An 8,639-nucleotide genomic window follows, 5' to 3' on the forward strand; every position below is an offset into this window, starting at 1 on the left:
GGATCAGGGATGGCAGAGGCATTGGGCTGGTACTCAGAGGCAGGAGCTCAGCCATATCTGCACAGGCATGGCCAGAAGGAGAGAAAGGCTTGTGGAAAACTCATGAGGACATCACCCACCGTCTCCCTGAATCTTTGCCTATGACCTGGCCACTCCTGGGAGCCATGTGTACTTTCTTTTTTTTAAATAGCTTATTGTCAAATTGGTTTCCATACAACACCCAGTGCTCTTCCCCACAAGTGCCCTCCTCCATCACCACCACCTCTTGTCCCCTCCCCCTCCCCCTTCAACCCTCAGTTCGTTTTCACATTTAATAGTCTCTCAGGTTTTGCGTCCCTCTCTCTCCCCAACTCTCTTTCCCTCTTCCCCTCCCCCTGGTCCTCCATTAGGTTTCTCCTGTTCTCCTGTTAGATCTATGAGTGCAAACATATGGTATCTGTCCTTCTCTGCCTGACTTATTTCGCTTAGCATGACACCCTCATTCATGGTCCATCCACTTTCCTACAAATGGCCAGATTTCATTCTTTCTCATTGCCACATAATACTCCATTATATATATATATATATATATATATATTTTTTCCATATCTTCTTGATCCATTCTTCAGGTGATGGACATTTGGAGCCATGTGTACTTTAAACAGTCCCTTAGGCCATTGCTTTAGGAACATTGTTGAGGAATAAACAGGAGAGAAAAGCAGGTGGACACTCAGAGCATCAAGTCCTATGTCCTGTGTGTAGAGGGAACCTGGGGGCGGGGCCTTTTCCTACCATTCCATCCTGCTCAGGGAGGTGTGACAGCTGAGCCAGCTGATACCATTCGCTAAGGGACCTTGATTATGCATATAGAAGAGACAGACCTGAGAAGACACTGTCCTCCCTTCTATGTCCCAGGATCCTGTGAAAAGCAGGACGAAGATTGGCTCCATGGACTCTGGTTGGCCTCCCAAACAATCCAGTCTAAATCCTACATGTGTAGGAACATCTGCAGACCTTGTCACCAGCTCTTCTTTGTGTACTCATGCTAGAGGCGCTGAACACTTTTGAGGTGATGTGATTCTTCATCAACTCTTCACTTTCAAGAGACTCCCATTCTTGTAAGAACCCCTGAATCTCATGGTCAACTCCAAGGCCTGAAAGGAGAGAGGAACGTGGATGTGCTTTGGCACAACTTGCATGCACATTGGAGAGTTTCCCAGAGACTTTCCCTCAACAGTGACAGGCCCATTCAGTTATGAGGGATATTAAACCTTAAGTGAGGAGCTCAGGGATTTAGCATAGACCTGCATGCCAATCCCATGCCACACACTCGTGGAGACAGGTCAGGAAGCTTCTGAGAGTCTGGATGTTGTTCCATTTCCATAAACTGTATTTCAGAGAATATTGGAAGGGTTTTGATGGTTCACTTCCTGTCTGGGAGGGCTCTGCTCAGGTGGGGCTCATATCCCAGCCCTAGTGGGGCTGCTCACTATTTATGGGGAAAGGCAAGGGGTCCCAGGACACCATCCCTGTCATCCCTGGAGCTGCCCCCATCTGGTATCTGGGGTGAGTTCATCAGGCTCAGGAAAATAAAGGCGGTAGAGAAAGTTTTCTCTAAACATACAGAGGAGTGAGGACATTGTACCTGAGGGATTTTCCACTCTCCGAGTTTTTTTCTTTCTTTACTTCCCAAGACAGAGGATCTGAAGTGGGCTCTGTGCTGACACCCAGAGGCCAACATAGGTCTCGAACTCACAAATGATGAGATCTTGACCTGAGCTGAAGTCAGATGCTTAACTGACTGAACCACCCATGTAGCCCACTTCCCAGGGTCTCTAGTAATGTCAGTCTGAAGTCACTTTCTGATTAGAAGTAAAAGATGAATATTTATATGGGAGATCATCACTTATGTGTGATTGACTGAATAATTAGCTGATCAGAAAATTAAAAACTGAAAATCATTCTCAACTGCTAAGAACTGATCTAGAAACAATATATTCTACAACGATGAAGAATATCAGTTGCTAACTGTTGACCAAGAAATTATTTCAAAACAAAGCAGAGGGGAGCCTGGATGGCTCAGTCAGCTAAGCATCTGACTTCAGCTCAGGTCATGATCTCATGGTTTGTGGGTTCAAGGCCCATATCTGCTATCAGTGCAGAGCCCATTTTGGATCCTCCATCCTTGTCTCTCTCTGCCCCTCCCCTGCATTAAAAAAACCCAAACAAACAGTGCTCCTTTTTGTCACCTTTGCTTGAACAAGTAAAAAGCCAGGGGGAGTACTGAGCTGACAGTTTTTACACAATGGACAACACAAGCATATGGTCTGAAAGCTGAAAACAAGATCTGTAACAGCCCAGCTCAGAACCTATAGAGTTCCCAGAACTCAGAGCAAGGAGAGGGAATCCCAACAGATCTGGGCATTTTAAGTTGAGAACTTGGCATGAAGATTGCCGGAAATCACGGTGACAAGTACAGGACTAGGAAGCTGCATGGGCAGAAGAAGAGACAGACACACATAGAGAAAAAGAAAGAGAGGGGGAGAGAGGGCATAGGCTCTGGAGATCTACAGGGAAGCCCCCCATCCAACAACAGATGAGCCCATGAGTGGGTGGGAAATGCCTGGACTCCGTAGGAACGATGAAAGGAAGCAGGCTGGGAAGTCCCTGGGGTCGCCCAGGGCTTGGAAAAATCTGTGCCCCCAGCAGCCAGAGTGAAAATACCCTCTAATCCAAGGGGATTCAAAAGGAGTGCTCAGAAGGGTATTTCCTCAGCTGTGGGGCCAAATTATCCACAGACTGAAGCATGTCCTGGTCCCCACAAGGATTTCAGAGCAATCCTTAAAAGGATCACACCGTTTTGCAGTACCTTCATGGCATCCCGGAACAAAGCCCGACATTAGTTAAAGAAACACAGAATATCCAGCACCCCAAAATCCACAGTGCTCATCTCCTACCTAGAATTACTGGGCATGCCACAGAACGGAAGCACAAGTCACCACAAGCAGAGAATCCATCAGGAGACCCGGAAATGATACAGACAGTTGGATTAGTAGAGAAAGAGTATAAAACAGTCATGAGAATGGACCCCCTGTGTCAGCATGAAAAAGCAGCAGGAGCATTAGGAGATAATAGGAAAGTACGGAGGCTCTAAATGGAACTTCCAGAGATGAAACACCAAAGCAGATACACAATTCTCTTAAAAAGAGGAATTTGAGAGAGAGAGAGACCATCAAGCACGGAGCAACTGTTAAGGTCATGGACTCAGAGGCTGCAGTGCTGGGTTCTCACCCCTCAGCTCAGGAATCACAACTGTGGGTCCTTGCTCAAGGTGGTTACCATGCCAGGCCTCAGTTTCCTTCCCCATGGAATGGATATAGCAGTGACACCTCCCTTTCATCTGGCTCGCAATGAGGATTAAGGGAAATAATATTTGTAAAGAGGGGAAAATTGTGCAGGGCAGGCAATTTAATGCTGGTGACAGACAATGAGGTCATACCATCCAGCCATCCTCCCAGAAACACACAGGACCCAGGTCCCCTCCCAGCTTACCTCCAGTTTTGTTCCCATATATTTCATTCATTTTGTTGCCACTACAGGGCCTCATCCCGGTCAGGCTGACAAATAGCCCTTACTCTTATTCCTTGCTGGAATTCAGGAGAGCAGCAAGGCCCTGGATATAGAAATGGGCTTGCTCCTGGGGGCAGTCTCTGAACCCATAAAAGTTCCACTGCTCCTAAACGTCCTGGAGGTGATGACATCAGAGCCACCCAACACATTCTTTTCGGACTGACTGAAGATAAGCTAATTGAGTATTTGTATTACATCTGCAAAAACTCCTCATTGGATTGCCTAAGCTGGAGTTTGAATAACTGGGACCAGGTTAACTAGAGATCAAGGGCGCGGCGATTCCAAGGGTCTCTGGGCTGAATGTCCCCGGATGCAATGTGAGAGGCTGTGACAGTCCTCCAGTCATCTACCCTCCCCTCAGTGGGTTGGCAGTAGGAGTCAGGGAAGCCTTTGGGTTTGGCACGAGGGCTCTGTGTGACCTGGGAGGGTTGGGGGAGCATGCATTGTTGGGATGGGCGTGGGATCACCTTTGCAGGCTTAGGTTGAAAGGAGAGTTTCTGGAGGCAAGAAGAGAGGGAGGCAGAGCTCTTTTCCTCTAGGAGAATGAACTTGAGATTTGAACATGCCATAGGAGGGGAGAGGCAAGGGGAAAGGCTAGGGGAGCTTACAGATGGACTTGTGAGGGTGGAGAGGACACAAGATGATCAAGATCACAGGGAAGGGAAGCCTGGGTGGCTCAGTCAGTTAAGTGTCTGACTCTTGATATCAGCTTAGGTCATGATCTCACAGTCATGAATTAAGCCCCGTGTTGGCCTCTGCGCTGACAGCACGGAACCTGCTTGGGATTCTCTCACTCACTCTCTCTCTGCCTCTCCCCTGCTCTCTCAAAATAAATAAACTTGAAAAAAATCACATTCCTGGGGTGCCTGGCTGGCTCACTCAGGAGAGCATGTGACTCTGGATCTCAGGGTTGTGAGATCAAGCCCCACATTGGGTGAAGAAAGTACATAAAAATAGGTAAATTTTATAAAACAAAACAAAACATTTTTCTTCATTTCCGAAGACAGATTTGAGGCCTCCATTTCCAGATGTCATATGACCAGGGAATCCCGTAATGAGACACTGTTCCCACTCCAGGCCTGTCCTATACACCCCCCTGACTACCTAAGGGACCGAGTTAGACAAAAGCCCAACCATATCACCCCATCCCCTCCCCAGAGGCAAATACAAACCAGGTTTCCCTCTCCAGGTCATGCCCTTGTTACATAGCAGGCAAACAAATACAAGCTTCAGGACACCTTCACCTCCGTGCCCAGTGGGGCCCCATGCAGGGCATCCACACCCAGAGTGACCGTCAACATAATCCCTGCCCAGGGTCCCTACATTTGCCTAAATGGTGGCTGGTTCCAGGCTGGTTCCAAAGTGGAAATGCAGAAGCAGTTCCTAATTCTGTTTATCACCAGACAGCTCTTCTCAAGCAGAAATTATTGATGTCCTATCTTCTAAATACAGGTGCCAATTAACTTTTGTTTTTCCCCCCAACATGAGAATTAAAATAGTCCAGGCACTAAAAGAATTTCCATGAACAGCAAGGATTGTGTCTCCTGGGGATCCTGCTTCTATTTCCCTCCATATGCAGCCAACATACTCTGTGGCTTTTCAGGACATGCTTCACTCCGTGTCCACTTGACTGCTTCAGGTCAGGCTGGATTTCCTTCTGATTCCTAGGCTCCAGCCACATGTCTCTCAATTCCTGAATTTTTTGAACATGATTTTGCTGCAAGGCCTTCGTTCCTTCTAGGTGGGGCACTCATGGCCCATAGCCCATCATCAAGCTGCTTCTTCCTGTCGCCATGTTCACCACCCGATGCCTTCTCACATGTATGTCCTGGTATTCTGTCTTCTACCTCCCCCAATGCCTGGGAGAGTCCAACGTAACTTCCTGGCCAACTTTAACTCTGCCTCTGGTCTATAAACTCAGAGAAATCATGCATCCTTGCTGTAAGAGAACTCAGCTGTCGAAAAGCTTCCCAGGCCTGACTGAACCATGGAATCAGCTAGAAGGCATTTCAAAGCTCAATCCCTGAGGGTAAAGCTTAACCGTCCTGGGCTGGGTCCCAGCATGGTGTTTGTGGGAGACCTGTCTGGGGGGTTCTCAAGGTGCCACCTGGGCTGAGATCTGCTGCTCCCTAGAGAAAGATGGGCCACTCCTCCATGAGCTATACCTGAGAGCAGGGTGTCCGTGGTCCTTCCCATCTCCTGGTGCAGCAGGTGTGGCAGAGACTCTGCTATGGTCTCAGGTGGTTCTCATGCACGATGGGGCGGAGTAGCTCCTCTTAAAAAGGGTTGATGCGGGGCGGGGGCTTTGCTTTCTGTCTGAGGAGGGCTGGGTAATTCTCAGAAGCTCTCTGGGGTGGAAGACTCGGGCCTGCTCTAAGAAAGATTTTTCCGAGGTTTCAGACTTTCAGACAGGGTTTCTGGCTCTCAGGGAAATGATTTCATACAACTTTAGGGCTCCTTGTCTTTCTAAGGCTAAAGAAACCTAGGCGTCGAATCTTAAGTCTCTTCAGCCTTAGGGAAAATCTGCTAACTCAGGGAAAATTGTCTTACCCTTTCATTAAAACGCTGAGTTATGAAATCCTTTGGATGCATTTCTTGAGACAGGAAGGGAAATGAGGAAAATACCGGAGGAAAAGTAGTTGATGTTAACAAGAGGGTAAGGTAGCCCTGAGAGTTGGGAGGTACTTTCACCAAGAGGGGGGCAAAGCAGGGAAGGGCTTTCACCAAGAAGCGGGGAGAGCAGGGGTGATGGTGTGAGGCAGTGGGGGTTTCTGCTGTACCAAAAAGGTGATTGCCAAGCATCTCAAGTTTGAAGATAAGATGGGGTCCCATCAGGTTTCTGTGCAACAGGGAAAGCTGAAGAAAAATTCCCAAACAGGAAACTAATGGGAGATGCCATGTCCTACTAAGGGAGGCTGAGCAAATGAGAAAACTGTCGGAGAGAACCCATGGCGATTCCTACTTGAACGAGGTCTTGAAAGGGTGAAGTAGGTGAGGGAGAGAGGCAGGAGGAGAGGGGGTTGTGGAGAAAACACAGCGGCTGCCGCAGAACGGGGCAACCCAGCCTCCTCAGGCTGAAAACCCTCAGTGGGATTGGAGACCAAGGGATTTCAACAGGGGTCTCCCCATAAGCAGGGGCCCAAGCTTCCCATCATGGCCCCTGACTTTTCCTCTTAAAGGTCAACAGTCTTGTAAAGGGAAGTGTCTCATTATGATCTAGAGCTACTTTTTCTATCCTTAAGGACAGGAGGGGGACTTGGAAGCTGACAAAGTCGCTGATTAAAATTTTTCATCAATACCAACATGAAATCCAATTTAGGAAAACAAGCTCTCAGCCAGAATTGCAGTTCGAGGGAATCTGGAAAGAATATAGAGGAATGTGGGCAGAAGTGACTGGGGTTTCAGCAGACAACTAGAGGTAGCCATGTGGCTGGGTGGAGACGGTCGTTAGCTAAGAGGTCAGAGAAAGCCAAAAACCATGGGTGTGCGTGGGACCCACCAAGTGTTCTTGCTGAACTGACGTGGAATGAGAAGGGCTGCTTTGGAAGCTAACAGGGGATCATGGGAGGGCATTAATAACCAGGAGAACATCCAAGTGTCAGGAAACCCAAGTCAAAAGCAGAGAGAAAGGAGACGTGCAGAGAGACTTTGACTTTTACCCAAACCATGAGAGGAGCGGAGGATGGAGGGCGGAAAGGGGTCGTTGACTGTGCTGGAGGGGACCGAGAAGCCCTCGAGCAGGAACTGGCCTCTCCTCACAGATCCCAAGCCCTGGCTTTTCATCTACGTTATGAGCCTCAGAACTCCCACTGGCTCTGATCTTGAGTGCATCCTATGTTCTCTGGGAGAAGGGAGGGGACTTAAGTGTCCCCTGTGATTGAGGCAGGCTCATCAAGAGTTCTGCCCTGTGAATCGCTGAAGGACTGGGACATCAAGATCACCTGCCAAATCCCTTTTCACCTAAACTAGCATTTGCTCAGATAAGTGGGAGAGGGTGTGCCTGACCTTGGACTAGGGCAGTGATTAGAAAGGATTCTGGGCCTTAGACCCTCAGCTGCAAACGGAGTGGTCTCTTCACAGATTCGAACCTCTTGACTTCAGAATAGTTTTCTTAACCTCCCCGCAATCTCCAGTCAAAAACGGCCAAACCCTAGTGTCCACCCAACAACGGAATTACGGGTTTTCTTCACTCTGGAAGTAAAATAACTCTGGTGTGAAGGGCCTTTGCCCTGGTCCACAGCAATGGTATGGTCAGTGCAACCCTCCTCTCCTAGTGCTCAATATTCAGGTGAAACCTCCTTACTGGGGAGAGAGCCAGGAGGTTGGAGGGGCTTGGTGGTGCTATAGTCCCTGGCAAGTGTCTATACCCACACAGGTCTAGGAGTGATGGTGGCGGGTTGTCCATGTCCATAGGTCCTGGCTATAGTCCTCTGCCTGGGATTTAACACCCCAATAGTGGTTCTGAACCAACCTTGCCTCCAGCTGCAAAAGTTCTAGTCCGCCCAAGGGTGAGATCGTGGGGCTTGCTAACTGATGCGTGGGTTGACCTGGGTCTCACAAAGCTTGTATTTCCCATGGTAAAGCAATACTGTGCCAGATCCTGGCTGTGCTTAATGGGGCCTTATTTTAGTCCTTGGTAAGGAAGTGAAAGATGAAGTGGTATGAATGTAAATGGCCAAAGTTCTACAAGAGAAAGATGGGGGAGATTTGGGTTTACAAAGGAACAGTCTTAGAGAGCTAAAATGGCTTATGTTGTAAGCCATTGGTCCTATTTACAAAGAAGTTCTTTTTTTTAATACTTTATTGTCAAGTTAGCTTCCATATAACACCCAGTGCTTCTCCCCACAAGTGCCCCCCACCATGACCATCCCCCCTCCCCCCCTCCCCTTGAGTCCATGGTTCCTCTCCAGTATTCAGTAGTCTCCCTTGATCTGTGTCCCTCACTCTTCCCCCTCTCTCTTTCCCCCTTCCTCTCCCCATGGTCCCCTGCCAGGTCTCTCCTGTTAGACCTATGAATGCAAACACATGGT

General features: G+C 48.5%; 1 protein-coding gene across 1 annotated transcript in view; it reads right to left on the reverse strand.

Annotated features, from left to right (window-relative positions):
- Positions 1-8,639, reverse strand: part of LOC115293347 (dnaJ homolog subfamily C member 17-like) — a 16,581-nt gene that overhangs the window by 7,039 nt on the left and 903 nt on the right. The window lies entirely within an intron of this gene.

This window comes from Suricata suricatta, chromosome 6 (genome assembly GCF_006229205.1).
Source record: "Suricata suricatta isolate VVHF042 chromosome 6, meerkat_22Aug2017_6uvM2_HiC, whole genome shotgun sequence".
NCBI lineage: Eukaryota > Metazoa > Chordata > Mammalia > Carnivora > Herpestidae > Suricata > Suricata suricatta.